The sequence below is a fragment of the Nomascus leucogenys genome, chromosome 6 (genome assembly GCF_006542625.1).
Source record: "Nomascus leucogenys isolate Asia chromosome 6, Asia_NLE_v1, whole genome shotgun sequence".
In the NCBI taxonomy this organism is placed as follows: domain Eukaryota; kingdom Metazoa; phylum Chordata; class Mammalia; order Primates; family Hylobatidae; genus Nomascus; species Nomascus leucogenys.
Window position 1 is genome coordinate 73,027,265 of NC_044386.1, and position 18,115 is coordinate 73,045,379.

The 18,115-nt window shown below is 42.3% G+C and overlaps 1 protein-coding gene across 2 annotated transcripts in view; it reads left to right on the forward strand.

Moving 5' to 3' along the window:
- Nucleotides 1-18,115, forward strand: part of SNRPN (small nuclear ribonucleoprotein polypeptide N) — a 159,205-nt gene that overhangs the window by 14,586 nt on the left and 126,504 nt on the right. The window contains exon 1 of one of the 2 annotated variants that reach the window (XM_030814415.1): nt 17,666-17,870. The exons of the other annotated variant lie outside the window; for it this stretch is intronic. The gene's annotated coding sequence lies outside the window, so the exon portion shown is untranslated. Of the gene's footprint in view, nt 1-17,665; nt 17,871-18,115 lie in introns of those variants that run through there. 2 annotated transcript variants of the gene reach the window in all.

Consider the following 18,115-nt stretch of genomic DNA (forward strand, 5'->3'; position numbering starts at 1 on the left):
CCTGTCTTCAGTTGCTTTGGCTGTTCCATTGTTCAGTAGCTCCACTGGCTTGCAGGTGACAGGGTGCACACAAAGCCCATCCTATTCCATGAGAGCATGGCCATTGTTTTGCTGGTCATGTAGTGAAGGATGCTTCTTGGTGAGACTGAGGTCCTCTGGCGTGTTCATGACATAAGTTCTCAATAACAGCAATGGTAGTATCAGCATCCACAAGAGTGCATACTTATTGTCCTTTCCAAGTAGCAAGCTGTTTTGATAGTCTTTGTCCCCACACAGAGGCTCTTTAAATATTCTAGTCACTCAATTGCCATTCCCTGACGAGGTATGTAGGCTGTTAGCAAAGGCCCACACATTGGTGAAATGCAAGAAGACCTGGTGGTAGGGGTGGCCTGCATGGTCCTCACAAATGCGTGTTGTTTGGTCCACTGGGCAAATTGCCGAGGTTTATTCTGACAAATGATGATGACAACCACAGCCTAACAGACCCCTCTGCTCTGTTGTTTCACTGAGCCATCAGTAAACCATGCCACACCATCAGCAGGCTTGTCTTGGAGCCTTAGGCTCCAGGCAGCCATGGGAGGAGCCAAAGCACACCCAGTGGTTCTCTTGGAGTCTTCTAGTTAGCTAGCCATTTGTTCATGGAGCCTGCTGGTCACATGTGGTCCTAGCTGGGCCTGAACTTGAATGCACCACTTCCATTTGATAATTGAAGTCTATTGAGCCTGTCTAATTGTATTGGTTGAGCTTGTGAGCCATCCAGAGAGAAATGGCAGTTCAGGTTGTAGAGTTTCATCTGGCATTCTGGCCACGAGGTGCCCAGTCCAAAACAGTACCCAATATCAAGTAAGGATTGCCATTTAAAAGAGGGATATAGGCCGGGCACAGTGGCTCATGCCTGTAATCCCAGCAGTTTGGGAGGCCAAGGCAGGTGGATCACCTGAGGTCAGGAGTTCGAGACCAGCCTGACCAATGTGATGAAACCCCATCTCTACTAAAAATTAAAAAATTCGCCGGACATGGTGGCATGCGCCTGTAATCCCAGCTATTCCGGAGGCTGAGACAGGAGAATTGCTTGAACCCGGGAGGCAGAGGTTGCAATGAGCCGAGATCGCACCATTGCACTCTAGCCTGGGCAACGAAAGTGAAACTCCATCTCAAAAAAATAAAATAAAATAAAATAAAATAAAATAAAGAGGTATATTTGGTGGCTGCCTGAGGCAACTTATGTGTCCAAAATCTGAGAGGCTGATAACACCCCAGTGTCAGTTTTCTGTTGCCAGAGACATCCATCACTGTGCATCAGGTTGCACACAACTGTGATTTCATCAGGCTAGCAGATTTAAGGTTTAAAAGGCAGTGCCTGAGACACAAATTGTTGTAAACCTGCTGCTGCAAAGGCTTCCATTCAAAGTGTGTGGCTTTATTGGTTATCTTCACTCTGGGTGCCAGAAGAACCCCCATGTGGGATGCATGTTGTCTCCAGTACCCAAAGCGACCTAACCAGCTGCCAGGCCTCCTTTGTATCCATGAGTGCAGCCAGGGGCTTGCCTGTGTCTAGGGTACCGTTTTGGCTTCTTGCTCAAGTAGCTTTGGCATTCATTGTGCCCATGGCCTTTTTGACCAACTAAACTGGGCTGTTACATTGTGACAGGTGGGTTGTCACTTTTTTCTTTTTTTCGAGACGGAGTCTTGCTCTGTCACCCAGGCTGACCTGGTGTGATCTTGGCTCACTCTAACCTCCGCCTCGCAGGTTCAAGCACTTCTCCTGCCTCAGCCTCCTGAGTAGCTGGGATTACAGGCACCCACCACTGTGCCCTGCTAATTTTTTATATTTTTAGTAGAGACGGGGTTTCACCTTGTTGGCCAGGGTGGGCTTGAACTCCTGACCTTGTGATCCACACACTTCAGCCTCCCAAAGTGCTGGGATTACAGGCATGAGTCACCACGGCCAGCCAATTGTCACATTTTTATCGGTAACATGTAAATCCACAATTAATAAAATAATGTCATTGTTCCATTTAGTATGCAGTACCACTTTTTTTAATAACCCAGTGTGGCTTGGGTAGCTTAGGTAACAGGCAGGAGTGGATATGGCCCACTATTGTGTCTTAGTTCTTAGCTGTGAGGGGGCATAATCTTCCAAGACATCAATGCCTATAATGCACTCAGGGTGGGAACCACAGCCACCTGCATAAAAAATTGCTCACAGGGCCCTACCCACAAGTACATAAGCATTGTATGCAGATAAGCATCATGGGCTTGTTGTTCCCAAACCTCCCAATGTCATCCGTTTAATTATTCTCCTAAAAGGACCCAGAAACATTGTCATGTGGGTTCCAGTATCCAAGAAGCTGAGAAAAAACTGAAGTCCTCTCTTTTCTCCTCTTATCATAACAAGGGTATAAGGCCAGAGGGCTATAGTAGGGACCTAGAGGCCTTGGCCCCATTCTTAACTGTGTCAACCAGACCAAGACACTTAGGTGGCAGTGGTCCTTTATCAAACACTCACAACAGCCACACTGAGTAAGATTTCCCTGGTCTTCCTCCTTATCCTTTAGAGCCTGACTCTTCCCATCTTCTGGGCTGACATTGTACGTGTTAGTTCCTCTCATGCCTCAGGGACCATACAAGGACCTCTCTCTAGTTTCTTCTCAGGTGCCTCAGGGTCTGTCTGAATACTCACCATCCAAGCTCTGGGGCCCTGACAATGAGGGATCACATAAGTTCCCAGCACCTAGGGGATCTTGAACTATGATCTGCTGTTTCCACATTCCTTTCTGTCTGTCTCAGTCCATGCAGCCAGCTCACTTACATCTGTGGAGAGGAGAGTGATATATGTCCCATTTACCACCCATCCTTATCCATAACTCATCCAGGTGCATGTCCAGCCCCTGTGCTCCTGGGCTGATGTCTCTGCCTTGGGCTGAGTACTGGGTGGTACTGTAGCACTGCAGTGCTACAACTGCCTGACAGCAGTGAGACAGAACACATTCTCAGGCAATAAGTTGAAGGATGCAGATTTATTATTTACAGATAGGAAGAAAGTCTTCTTTCAAAAAGAGCCTAGGCTCCATTCTGAACTCATCCCCAAAGGCTCAAGAAGGGTTCCCAGGGCAGATGAAGTCTGGATTGCAAATGCCCCCCTTTCACCACAGCTGAGGAAGCCCAAAAGGCAGCCCACCCTGGGTTACATGTCTCAGGGCAGACATGGCTCACTGAGCAAAGCTTTAAGGAAATGCTGCTTTCAGGGCAGAGAGGAACAAACCCCAGCTCTCCTGGACAGTCCCTCCCTAACTAAAGATGTGACATTCCTTAGGAAGGGCCAGAACAAGGCCAGGGTTGTTCCAGACAGTCCCTCCCTAGCTCAGAATATTGCATTCCAGGCTGATGCTACACTTATTCTTGGCAAATTAAAACTGAGAAAATGGGAAGAATTGAATCCATCCAAGGCCACCTGGAGGACTGTTTTGCATTTTCACCCCAAAAGTTCCATTGTAGTAGTCTTCCCACCACATTTAGTTTTGGAAATTATTGATATCTATCTCCATAACTTTGCCTTTTAAAGAATGTCATATAAATGAAATCATTCTGTATGTAATCTTTCAATAACACTTTCAAGATATGTCATGTTTACTGTATCAATAGTTTGTTTCTTTTTGAAACTGAGTTGTGCTATATTAATGAATGTACCACAATTTACTAAATTTTTTATGTTTTTTTTGAGACAGGGTTTCATTCCTGTTGCCCAGGTTGGAGTGCAATCCTGCAACCTCGGCTCACTGCAACCTCCACCTCCTGGGCTCAATGATTCTCCTGCCTCAGCCTCCGCAGTACTCATCATTTTTATTAATATAAAATGTTATGAATATGGATAACTTGATGGATATTTGTGTTGGGCTACTATACGGTTACTACAAGTGTATGGTTTCATTCATCTTGGGAAAATAGATCTTAGCACTGAGATGCTGGATCATATAACAAAAGTATGATTCAGAAGGCTGGTTGTAGTGGCTCATGCCTATAATCCCAACACTTTGGGAGGCCAAGATGGCAGGATCACTTGAGGCCAACATTTCAAGAGCAGCTTCGCCAACATAGTGAAACCCCATCTCTACTAAAAATACAAAACTTGGCTGGGTGCAGTGGCTCATGCCTGTAATCCCAGCACTTTGGGAGGCTGAGGCAGGCGGATCACCTGAGATCAGGAATTCAAGACCAGCCTGGCCAACATGATGAAAGCCCGTCTCTACTAAAAATACAAAAGAAAATTCGCCAGGTGTGGTGGTGCATGCCTATAATCCCAGCTACTCAGGAAGCTGAGACAGGAGAATCACTTGAACCCACGAGGCAGAGGTTGCAGTGAGCCGAGATCGTACCACTGCACTCCAGCCTGGATGACAGAGTGAGACTCCATCACAAACATACACACACACACACACACACACACACACACAAAACTTAGCTAGGCGTGGTGGCGCACGCCTGTAATCCCAGCTCCTCATGTGGCTGGGGCATGAGAATAGCTTGAACCTGGGAGGCAGAGGTTGCAGTGAGCTGAGATGGTGCCACTGCATTCCAGCCTGGGCGATATAGCGGACTCTGTCTTGAAAAAAAAAAAGTATTATTCACTTTACAAGAAACTGCCGAAATGTTTTCCAAAGTGGCTATCATTTTGCATCCTAACAGAAAATATGGGAATCCCAGTTACTCCACATCCTTACCAGCACTTGGTTTGGACTCTGTGTGTTTGTGTGTATCTGTAGTGTGTGTGTGTATGTTTGTGTGTGCGCATGAGTAAATGTATGTATATATATGTATATATATCGATTCTTAATAATTCCAGTAGATACATAGTGGCACCTTACTGTGGTTTCAATAATTTACATCTTCCTACTGATAATGGCATTGAACAAAACTCATTAACTTGTTTGTCATCCATATCTACTATTTGACTGTCACTTTTCTCATTTCAAAAAATGTTTATTGTTATATTATTAAATTTAACTATGTATATGTATAATTTTGATATGACCTACATCTGTTAAGTACCGAAAATATTTTTTTCTGAGCCTGTGCCATCTCATCTTTCTCTTAACAGTGTCTTTCAAAGAGCAGCATTTATTTTTAATTTTGACTAAGAATAATTTGTCCTTTTTTGTTGTTTTTTTTTGAGACAGAGTCTGGCTGTGTCACCCAGGCTGGAGTGCAATGGCACAATCTTGGCTCACTGCAACTTCCACCTCCTGGGTTGAAGCAACTCTCCTGCCTCAGCCTCTTGAGTAGCTGGGATTACGGGCACCCACCATCATGTCTGGCTAATTTTTGTACTTTTGTAGAGACGGGGTTTCACCATGTTGGCCAGGCTGGCCTTGAACTCCTGACCTCAGGTGATCCACCCACCTCGGCTTCCCAAAGTGCTGGGATTACAGGTGTGAGCCACCGTGCCCAGCCAATTTGTCCATTTTTAAATTTTGTACTTGATATTTATTCCCTACCACTATGTATTGCTTAACACAAGGTCATAAAGATTACCTACAGTATTTTCCTTAGAAATTTTATGTGTTAAGGATTTACATTTATATCTATGGTATTTTGAATTAATTTAATATCTAATGCAAAAAAGAGTGAAGAGTTTTGTTTTGTATTTTGGCATATGAAAGCTCTATTGTTTTAAGAGCATTTGCTACAAATACTCCCCTTTCTTCAATTCAAGAAAATTGAATTTCCTTGGCACATGAGTCAAAAACCTACCAACCATATATGTATATGCTATAATGTTCCAGTTATCTAAATATTTATCGTTATACATATCCATATATGTATATGTATATGCTATACATACATATATATATGTATTTGCTATACTGTTCCATTTATCTATTTATCCTTACACCAATACCACACTATCTTGACTAATACCACATTATATTAAACTTGAAATAATGGCCAGGCGCGGTGGCTCACGCCTGTAATCCAGCACTTTGGGAGGCCAAGGCAGGCGGATCACCTGAGGTCAGGAGTTCAAGACCAGCCTGACCAACATGGAGAAACTCCGTCTCTACTAAAAATACAAAAATTAGCCGAGTATGGTGGCACTGCCTGTAATCCCAGCTACTCGGGAGTCTGAGGCAAGAGAATCCCTTGAACCTGGGAAATGGAAGTTGCAGTGAGCCGAGATCGTGCAGTTGCACTCCAGCCTGGGCAACAAGAGCAAAACCCCGTGTCAAAAAAAAAAAAGAAAAGAAAATGTGAAATAAATAGTGCGTCCCCCAATATGTTCCTTCTAAATTGGTTTGGCTGTACTAATTATTTAGTTTCTTACATAAATCTTGGAATCTACTTCTCAGTTTCTAAAAAAAAAAAAAAAAAAAAAAAAATCTGCTGAGGATTCTACTGAATGTGTAGATAAATATATAAGAGTTGACCCTTGGTCAGGGGTGGTGGCTCAAGACTGTAATCTCAGCACTTTGGGAGGCTGAGGTGGGTGGATCACGAGGTCAGGAGCTCGAGACCAGCCTGACCAAGGGATGGTGAAACCTCGTCTCTACTAAAAATACAAAAATTAGCCAGGCATGGTGGCAAGCGCCTGTAATCCCAGCTACTCAGGAGGCTGAAGCAGGAGAATCTCTTGAACTTGGGAAGTGGAGGTTGCAGTAAGCCAAGATCGTGCCATTGCACTCCAGCCGGGGTGACAGAACGAGACTCTGTCTCAAGAAAAAAAAAGAATTGATCCTTAATATTCAGCTTTCCAATCCATGAAATTGGTGTATCTTTATATTTATTTAGATTTTTTGAATATCAATCTGATCAGCATTTTCTAATTCCCAGAGCACACATTTTGCACACATTTTGTCAGGTTTATCTCTAAGTATATCATGTTTTTATGCTATTATAAAATACATTTTAACTTCTATACTCAATTTTTCATTATCAGTATAAAGGAAGTCAACTGATTTTCACTCACTCATTTTTACAAACTAAGCAAATCTAGTGGCAGCCATGTGGCATATACATTGCTACTTGTGAGGGATGGATAAATGAAAAACATTTCTCCTTTATTTGAGGCATCTGTCAAGCAGAGATATGAACAAATAGGCAATGCAAATCAGAGGGGTTGTAGTAGGGAATGTGCATTATTCTGTGGCAATCCACAAAATGCATGGGCATACAAACCAAATTTAAATAGTCATAGAAGGAATCCTGCAGGAAGTAATTTATGATTGAATAAAGTAGCTGAAAACCATGCAAATTAGAATTAGATAAGACAAAAGAAGGATTAGTATTCAGGTAGAGACCAGGGTGTGTCTACAAGTCAACATTTTTGAGACATCACAGGGAGAGTAGCAATTTCAGTACACTGAAGGAAGTTAGAAATCTATGTCAGGGCTAGATTTTTAAGAAATTTTGTTCTGTGTCAATAAGTTAGGATTTTTATAGTTTTCTAAGGTTCTATTCAGCTACTATCGGGTCGACTCAAGAATATAGCTGTTGTAATTGTAAAATGGGAATTTGGGAGTCTTGTGAATTTGAAAGAAAAAAACATTGTGGGGTTGAGGCTCAGACCCTGTACAGACAAAGAAAAATTAAAAGTGAGGAAAATGAGAGACAACATAAAGTCTGGGAAAAGTGTCCACAAAAAATTTTAGTATTTTCAGGGTAGAAGCTCCTCTTGATTGAGTCATACCTTCCTGTGAAAGATACAAAGTCAGAAAAGAAATCCTCTACCTAGAAAACGACATTTCGGCACCAAGCATAGGTTACTTTCATGCCTTAATTTCACCTTACCAGCATTTCAAAATACCTGCTACACTGTGGTTTGAGGAATGAGACTACTGTGCTCACAGCGCCACCTAGCATCAACAGAAAGGGAGGCCGATGGCAAACAACAAGAGGCGGGAAAAAAAGGTGAGGCCTAGGAACCGGAAACTTAATTTGAGCAGGATTTTTCTTATATTTATTTAAAAACTAAAATATTGGCCGGGCACTGTGGCTCATGCCTGTAATCCCAGCACTTTGGGAGGCCCAGGCGGGCGGATCACTGGAGGCCAGGAGTTCAAGACCAGGCTGGATAACACGGTGAAACCCCGTCTCTACTAAAAATACAAAAATTAGTGGGCATTGGCCGGGCGCGGTGGCTCACGCTTGTAATCCCAGCACTTTGGGAGGCCGAGGCGGGCGGATCACAAGGTCAGGAGATCGACCACGGTGAAACCCCGTCTCTACTAAAAAATACAAAAAATTGGCCGGGCGTGGTGGCGGGCGCCTGTAGTCCCAGCTACTTGGAGAGGCTGAGGCAGGAGAATGGCGTGAACCCGGGAGGCAGAGCTTGCAGTGAGCCGAGATTGCGCCACTGCACTCCAGCCTGGGCGAAAGAGCAAGACTCCGTCTCAAAAAAAAAAAAAAAAAAAAAAAAAAAAAATTAGTGGGCATGGTGGCGGGTTCCTGTAATCCCAGCTACTCGGGAGGCTGAGGCAGGAGAATTGCTTGAACCTAAGAGGTGGAGGTTGCAATGAGCCGAGATCGCGCCATTGCAATCCAGCCTGGGTGATAGAGTGAGACTCTCACTCAAAATAATAAAATAATATTGCTGCAGGGGTCAATGGTGAAATGCAGTCCATAACCATTCCCAGTAAACACTCAGCGATTCCTGGCCCATGCCCACTTTTCCTGTCATTTAACGCAAGGGTTAAATGTCAAAATGAATCGCATTATGCTAATTGATTTACAAATACAGATGTATAGGAGTGTGATACCCTGAGCGCAATCATAGTTCGGATGTAACTGTAAAACGATTTCAGCTGACTTTGCAGTGTTGCAGTGTCACATTAAACCCTAAGCTGTTTGTGTTTCCCTATACATCACCCTCCAGGAGCATTACAATTCAGAAGATTAATTTCTCAGACTAAAGCTTTGATGGATTATTATTCCATAAAACGTTTTCTACTCTGATAGAGAAGTCAGGTGCGTTCGTTCATGTCTTCGTGGCAGGGCCGGGACTCCTGGTCCCCCGCGATTCTGAGCGGTGCCTCACAGCCTAGGTCCTCCAACCTCACAGGGCTGCCCGCAGGAATTGCGCCATTGTCCGGCGCGGCCAACCAGCTAGTGGTGCGCTGTGGGAAGGTTTCATGACTGAGGGGGAGGACGGCGGCCGGCAGGAGGCAGATCCTGTTGGTGCCTCGCGGGACCGGAGGATTTGGTGGTGCCCTTTCCCTCTGCTATTTCCGTTTCCGCGCTTCCAGCGGATCTGTTCCGCTTATGGCGCCCGCTGGGAGTGTCTTATCAGCCCTTTATACCGCGGAAACTTTAACCTGCGTTTTCCTGTAGAAATTTTCCTCTCTAGGTTTCGTATCATTGTCTTGGTTCTTACTCTTGTATTAACTTTATTTTAACCTAAGGTTTCTCCTTCCCAAAAACTGTGGTGTTTCTTTACAACCTCTTTTTATAGTTATATAAACATTGCAAGAACCATGATTTTATATTCTTCCTTTTAAGTATTAATAACTTCAATGTCTTTTTTTGCATTTGTCTAAAAATTTAAAATATTTTTCAATTTACTGAACTGATCATTGTTTTCTAAATATCGGATACTACTTTAATTATTTGTGTATTGGCCTTAAGATTCTCTATTTTTTATTTATTTATTTTTTTTTTTTGAGACGGAGTCTCGCTCTGTCGCCCAGGCTGGAGTGCAGTGGCGTGATCTCGGCTCACTGCAAGCTCCGCCTCCCGGGTTCACGCCATTCTCCTGCCTCAGCCTCTCCAAGTAGCTGGGACTACAGGCGCCCGCCACCACGCCCGGCTAATTTTTTTGTATTTTTAGTAGAGACGGGGTTTCACCGTGGTCTCGATTTCCTGACCTCGTGATCCGCCCGCCTCGGCCTCCCAAAGTGCTGGGATTACAAGCGTGAGCCACCGCGCCCGGCCAAGATTCTCTATTTATTTTTAACTTTTCCACCAACATACCTTTAATCTGAGAGGTCTTGTAGGGGCTTCAAGGTCAAACTTTCCCCACAGTCTCTATTTTCATTATGAAATGCCGTGTTTTAAGAAAAAATGTACAAGGTTGAAAGAAGTTTCTCTATTACGTTTATTTTTTTTTATTTTTTATTTTATTTTATTTTATTTTGAGACGGAGTCCCGCTCTGTCATCAGGCTGGAGTGCAGTGGTGCGGTCTCAGCTCACTGCAACCCCCGACTCCCTGGTTCAGGCAGTTCTCCTGCCCCCGACTCCCTGGTTCAAGCAATTCTGCCTCAGCCTCCCGAGTAGCTGGGATTACAGGCACATGCCACCACGCCCAGCTAATTTTTGTATTTTTAGTAGAGATGGGGTTTCACACATGTTGGCCAGGATGGTCTTGATCTCCTGACTTCGTGATCCAGCTGCCTCGGCCTCCCAAAGTGCTGGGATTACAGGCGTGAGCCACCGCACCCAGCCTCTGTTATGTTTTAAAGCAGTGGCTAGGTCATGCTTTTCTGTGTATCCTTACTCCCTTATTCCATCACCTCATCCATCACTTTACAACTGATCATGCAATTACAAAATTATTTTACTAATCAGATTAAATGTGTGCCTTCCATTTGAAGAAACAAGGTCTACTAAAAGCTTAGTTTTCCCTAGGACACTGGGAGAATACAGGATCTGGTTTCCAGTGCCACAGTGGTGATCACACAGGAATAAACGGGACACAGGTCAGACAACAGCCAGAAAGACATCTGCCAGTATATGTTCCCTGTGAGATGGACACCTGGTCCTAGGTCAGACACAAGTGTTAGAGCGTCAGCTAGGTAAAAGAAGTAACAAAGAGACACACTATAAACAACTATGTCCAGCTCCCCTTCATTTCCCATTATTGGAGGGCTGCTAGCTGCTCTGTTACTAGGACCTAGATTTAGTTGGGGCCTCTCAGAACAGGTCAGAATTGACCTATGCACAGTACCTGTGGGAGTCTGGATGAGGGCCATCCACTGAAAGTTAGTGAATCAAAGATTTAAGATTGATCTAAATGCAAATCTCTGTCAAACGACTATACACATAATTGCCTTATTTTATACTTATTGAAAAAATCCTTGTAAAATTATAAAGGCATAAGATTAATTGTTATGAAAATGAAGGCAATAATGAATGTAATTCATAAAGGAATTTGCAAATATCTTGAAATTCCAATTTTGATTTTTCCAAATTAGATTTTGATTCAGAGTCATCGATGTCTTCACACCACCCTCTATGGCATGAACAGAGATGGTAATGAAGCATTTCTTAGAAAACAAGGCTGGACCACTGTCTGTGATTTCCACCTTTCTTGCTGACACCATTCTGCATGTTTTGATGTAAGTGATGTTACGAGAAGGAAACAGCAGAAGGTTGCAAAACAAGTGCAAACAATGAAAGCCATGTCATGGCTGCCAACAGGCTAATAGTGATTGTAACAATACTTGACAAAATAATTTTTAAAAATTATTCAAATATGGTAACTAATAACAATACGGAATTATCAAGGGTGCTCCACTTTTTATTTTTTTTTCTGAGACGGAGTCTCACTTTGTTGTCCAGGCTGGAGTGCAGTGGCATGATCTCAGCTCTCTGCAACCTCCCTGACCCAGGTTCAAGCATTTCTCCTGCCTCAGCCTCCTGAGTAGCTGGGATTACAGGCGACTGCCACCACACCCAGCTAATTTTTGTATTTTTAGTAGAGACGGGGTTTCACCATGTTGGCCAGGCTGGTCACGAACTCTTGACCTCAGGTGATCCACCCACCTCGGCCTCAATGTGCTGGAATTACAGGCTTGAGCCACTGCGCCCGGCCTAAGGGAGCTCTATTAATGGAGCTGAATCTTTGAAACAAAAACATCTTCCTTCATCAAGGGAGCAAAACTGTCCAGAAAAAAAGTACAGATGAGGTAGAAGGAGCCTGGTCTATGTGTTCGTCTTCACGGTGGATTGAGAATAAGGAAACTGGAGAAGAGGCTGAGGGGGAAGTCAGGGCCCACTCCTGTCCTAAAAGCAAAACGGAGCAAAAGAACCATGTTCATCTTCAGATTCACACATTCTTCACTTTGAAAGAAAAGTTTATTAGGAAACCATATCGGTGAGGAGTTTTTATTTTTTTGTTTTCTTTTTTTGAGACAGGGTCTTATTTTGTTGCCCAGGCTGGAGTGCAGTGGCATATACACAGTTCACTGCATCCTCTACCTCCTGGGCCCTAGTGGTTTTCCTGCCTCAGCCTCCCATGTAGCTGGGACCACAGACATATGCCACCAAGCCCTGCCTATTTTTTTGTAGAGACATGTCTCACTTTGTTGCCCAGGCTGGTGGGGGAAAGGTTTTAAAGTTTCATTAAATCATTTGTGAAATTCAAAATAAAGGCAAATATTCTGTTTTGGGTTTTGCCCAGTTCATGTTTGGAACATAGACAAAATAACCTCTGATATTTCAGTCCAGGAGTGATTCAAAGACTGTAACCAAAATCTCAAATGTAGGAGTTAGAGCAGCTCTTGGGAGCTGAGAGCACAGGCATCAGACCTGAAATGGAATGGACAAGGAAGGCCTCTAGGAGGAGGAACATTGGAGGAGATTCTGGAGAGTGCAGAGCAGTGAATCCAGCAAACAGGAGAAAGAGAAGAGGAAAAAATGTGTTTGTGGCACAGGCCAGGGCATGAGAAGGGGACAGAGGATTGGAAGGACTGCTGGGATTAGCAATATGTAAGGAGGGCGGAAGCAGGAAGGGCAGACCATGGAAAGGCTGTGCAGGGGAGAGTGGGCAGGTCAGGAAGTGACATATGGCTGGCCAGCCCACTAAGGAATGCATTGGTTGTGCTGGTAGTTCAAATATCTGAGTCTTGTTCCTTGCAACAGTACCTCCAGGTCAGGAAGAGTGAGGATAGCCTCTGTCTCTGGGGAGGTCCCTGTGCATTTTGAGGAATTGGTTCTAGGAAAAAGGAGAGTGAAGAGGAACAGAGAGGACCCTCCAGATCCAATACCAGCCAACTAAGGGAACTTGGATGCTCCTGTTCATGTCCTTTTCTCCATCGCTCAGACCCGCCCCATCCCACCCTGAGTGCAGGTTCCTTTCCCCTCAGTTATTTTGTGCATCTCAGATGACGACGTGTATTGTGACTTTATTCTATCACATATGACTTTTACATTATACCATAGAAAGAGTTACTTACATAAATTACTTAATGGTGGATTATTCATAGTTAAAATGTTGTCAGCTTAGTAAACAAATGAAATTACACACTTTAGTTTTTCTTCGTTGATCATTTGTGAAGATTAGTGTCTCCTCATTTCATGGATGTCACAACTACATGTTCTTAAGTAAGGTGTATGCTTGCAGTGTTGTGTTTTCTCTGTTAATGTTGGATACTCCAGTGTTCAGCAAACTGTAAACCTATCAACACACATTTGAAAAATCCAGTTGTTTTGTGTTTTATTTCGTGTTTCCTGTCTTTACAATATTATATCTTTTCTTCTGCTTACTTTAAATTTAATTTGCTCTTCTTTTTCTAGGTTCCTAAGATGGAAACTTAGATGATCACTGGGCATCATCATAGGGTCTACCTGCCACATCAGGTCTTCTTCATTCTGCAAAAGTTTCTCAGTCACCACTTATATTTCATGACTTTGACCCTTGTGAAAATAGCAGTCAGATATCTTGTGGAATGTCCCACAATATGTATTTGTCTGATGGTTTCTCATAATTAGACTAGAAACAATGTGTAAATTAAACATATTTTTCCAAATTAGAAAACAAGAAAAACTTAATAACATATTAGTTAGAAGTATTAACATAGGGCTGGACGCAGTGGCTTATGCCTATAATCCCAACACTTTGGGAGGTGAAGGTGGGCAGATTAATTGAATCCAGCAATTCAGCAATTCAACACCAATCTGGGCAACATGACATAACGCTGTTTCTACAAAAAATGCAAAAAATTAGCCAGGCATTGCAGCATATGTCTGCAGTCTCAGCTACTCAGGAGGCTGAGGTGGGAGGATGGCCTGAGCTTGGGAGGTCAAGGTGCACTGAGCTGTGATTGTGCCATTGCACCCCAACCCGGGCAAGAGAGTGAGACCATATCTCAACAAAAAAAGAGAGAAAAGAAAAAATAACAGAGAAAAATAATTTTTAAAAATTAGGTAATGACAAATAGGGAATTCCAAATAAATTGCTAACAATATTGCTAATGGTCTGTTAAGCTTGACAGTGCTTTTAGAAAACTTGTTTTGTTTAGAATAGTGTTCGACTCACAACAATTGGTAATATAAAGAGTTTACATGTACCACACACAGTTTTCCTTATTATTAATCTTAACATTAGTGTGCTATGCTTGTTACAATTAAGAACCAATATTAAACATTATAATTCACTACTATCCATGCTTTAATCACATGTCCTTAGTTTCACTTAATGTCCATTTTTTGATTCTGGAATCCCATCCAGGATGACACATCACATTTAGATGTCATTTCTTTTTATGCTTAATAAGCTGTTGACACTTCCTTCAACTTTCCTGGTCTTTCATGACATTGACATACTTCATTAGGAAGTTGTCTGATTTTTTTTTTTTTTTTTTGAGAAAGACTCTCATTCTGTCGCCCAGGCTGGAGTGCAGTGGCATGATCTTGGCTCACTGCAAGCTCCGCCTCCCAGGTTCATGCCGTTCTCCTGCCTCAGCCTCCCGAGTAGCTGGGACTACAGGTGCCCACCACCACGCCTGGCTAATTTTTCGTATTTTTAGTGGAGACGGGGTTTCACCGTGTTAGCCAGGATGGTCTCGATCTTCTGACCTCGTGATCCGCCCACCTTGGCCTCCCAAAGTGCTGGGATTACAGGCGTGAGCCACCGTGCCCGGCCATAGGTTTTCAAAAGGAGGACTACACAGGGAAATTGCCATTCTTATCACATCATACCAATGTTACATACTAATAGCATGTCGTATCATGTTGACCTTAATTTGATTACCTGTATGAATTACTTCTTATCAGATTCTTCCACTGTTAAATTGCTATTTGTTACACTTTCTGTGTTGTACTTTTGAAAAGAAGTCATTAGGCTTAGTAAGAAGTGGGAAGTCATTTTTCACCTCCTTATGGGAAGAGTATCTGCAAAAATAATGTGGAATCCTTCAACATGTGAAATGTGTCAGTTTTCCTCCATTTGTTTTATATTTTTTTCACTCATATCACTATGCAAACATGGATATTTATTTTACACTTAAATTTTACTAGTTTATTTTTTTGTTCAAAATTTTCTCCTCTTGGCCATTGGAAGGTCTTTTAATTGGTTCTTATATCATTTTCAGATACACACTCCTAGTATAATGGCATGAATCCATTTATGAGGCTAAAGCACTCAAGGCCTAATTACCTTTTAACAGCCCCACCTCTTAATACTGCTACAGTGGCAATTAGTTCCCACATCAGTTTTGTAGGGGACAAAAATTCAAACCATAGCAGGAACATAACAAAACCATTTTTAAAAACAATAATGCATTTATTTCTGCAAAAATTGGCCATAAAGGGCCACCTTTATATGTGATCATGTAGATCACCATCTACATGATAAGAAAGACAAATGGAGAATGAATTGGATAGAGAACTGTTGTGAATTAAAGTGTTAGGTTTGGAATACAACTTTTTGGGTTCATTGCTCATATTTCTTAGAATAGAAATTCTCAATGTACAACTTTAACTCTGAAGAAAGCTACCCATCCAACAAAGAAGTAACAAAGTGACTGTTTGCCATTTCTATCTTCCTTCTCAATAGATTTATTGAAACATAGCATATACATCACCTCTCCACATTTGTTGTATTTTTGTTATTTCTAGTTCATTCTTGAGGTTTCTCTTTAACAGTGACTATTAATTCTAGCCCAGTTGGCCGGGAGCGGTGGCTCACACCTGTAATCCCAGCACTTGAGGTTGAGATGGGTGGAACGCCTGAGCTCAGGAGTTCAAGACCTTTGGGCAACATGGTGACACCCCATCTCTACTAAAAATACAAATTTAGCTGGGCGTGGTGATGGGCACCTGTAGTCCCATCACCATACTCAGGAGGCTGAGAGAGGAGAATCACTTGAACTTGGAAAGCAGAGGTTGCAGTCAGCCGAGATTGTGCCACTGCACTCCACCCTGGGTGACAGAACGAGACTCCATCTCAAAAAAAAAAAAAAAAAGTTTCTAGTGCTGATCGAGAGGCCTCTAGAAGATTTGGTCATGGATGTTTACATTGTGCCTTTCAGGGTACACTTTTTTAAATCTTATTTTACAACCAAATACATAATTATCTGATTTGTCAGTGGTTTTATTCTCCATTGTGAAATGTAAAGTAATGATGCAACTTATAATCGATGTAAATAATTTATTTTGCAATTACTATTTATGTCAGTATCAGCAAATACTACATTCATTTGTATAGACGATATTAATCTACAGGTTTTATGGATTATTAGTTCATTTAATCCTCACAGCATCTCAAGAGGTCGGCACTAGTTTTATTCCCAATCCCTTAGTGAATTTGATCTAAAGCCCTACAAGAAAGGAATGGATGAAACTTGAGTTTGACTGAGTCTATCTTTGAAGTCTTTACTTACATCAAGTGTTTAGAATATCTTTTTTTGTATGGAAAATACATTTTAGGACCAGATTAAGAAATGTTACTCTAGGGCCAGGCGCGGTGGCTCATGCCTGTAATACCAGCATTTTGGGAGGCCGAGGCGGGCAGATCACCTGAGGTCAGGAGTTTGAGACCAGCCTGGTCAATGTGGCAAAATACCATCTCTACTAAAATTACAAAAAAATGATCCAGGCGTGCTGGCAGGCACCTGTAATCCCAGCTACTCAGGAGGCTGAGGCAGGAGAATTGCTTGAACTCAGGAGGAGGAGGTTGCAGTGAGCCAAGACTGTACCATTGCATTCCAGCCTGGGAAACAGAGTGAGACTCTGTCTCAAAAAAAAAAACAAAACATTATTCTACCCCATGAAGTCATGTTCCCTAATTAGATGTAAATCCTGTGTTAAATTGATTTAATATTTAGGTCTAAGATACACCTAGGAATGATTTTATGTGTAATGTGAGGTTATAGATCAGGTTTTATTTTTCCCTGTAGATATATTTCTTGAAATATTTATTGAAAAATCCACATTTCCCCAATTAATCTTATAAATTATTTGTGTATATACGCATGTGTCTGATTTGCTCTCTCCCTTTTTTTTCCATTGGTTTATTTCTCTGTGAAAATATCACACTATTTTAGTAAGAAACTTCATTTAACACAATAATTTTCTCTCTAGGGCCTTCTCTTAGCCCAGTGTGCTATTATGTAAAGAAGAAAGAGCAAAAACCTCTATGCCTTGAACCTACACCAATATTCTCAGTTGTCCCTTGAATAAAGAGGAGAATTTAGAACTCACTATTACTGATGACACTTATGTCTTTAACGTTCTTGTGAATCTTAGGCAACCCCCCCAACATCACTCCCTGCTTTATTTGCTTAGTTCATTCTTGGTGGATTTTATGAGATGTCAACACTCCTTGTTAGGATTCCCTCCTTCTGAAGCCTTTGGGATTTTCTACACACCCAGCAACCGCCAGAGGTGGCAGAAACCCCTGGAGACATCCTTCTTGCACAAGCGCAGTTGTACCATGAATGCGGTCCTCCTGCTGCAGACCACGCCCACCAAGGGCGGGGCCACAGCCACTGCAGCTGAGCTCAGAGCCTTCTGTGGGGTCTGCAGTGGCAAGGCCAGCTGCCCCCTGGCTTTCCTCTGGAGCTGTTTGAGGAATGCGATTCTTTTGCATAAGAAAGGCTTTTCTCTCCAGTCATTCTGCTTGCTGATCAAGAACACTTAACAGCTTCAGGCTTTCCTGGTAATATTCATTCTTGCTTTTGTGTTTTTCTTTTAAGGTCCAAATATCTTTAATACTTGTATGCAGTTTTCTTTTTTATAATTTCACAGAAACATCATCTAAAACCAACTTCGCATGTTCGCATTCTGTATTAACAACTTTTGTTTTCGTATTTAAAAATACATTCATGATCATTTTTTCAAAATATCTTGTCAGTTATTTTCATCTTTTCCATCATCATTCTTTACCAGTGCAATGGAAATATC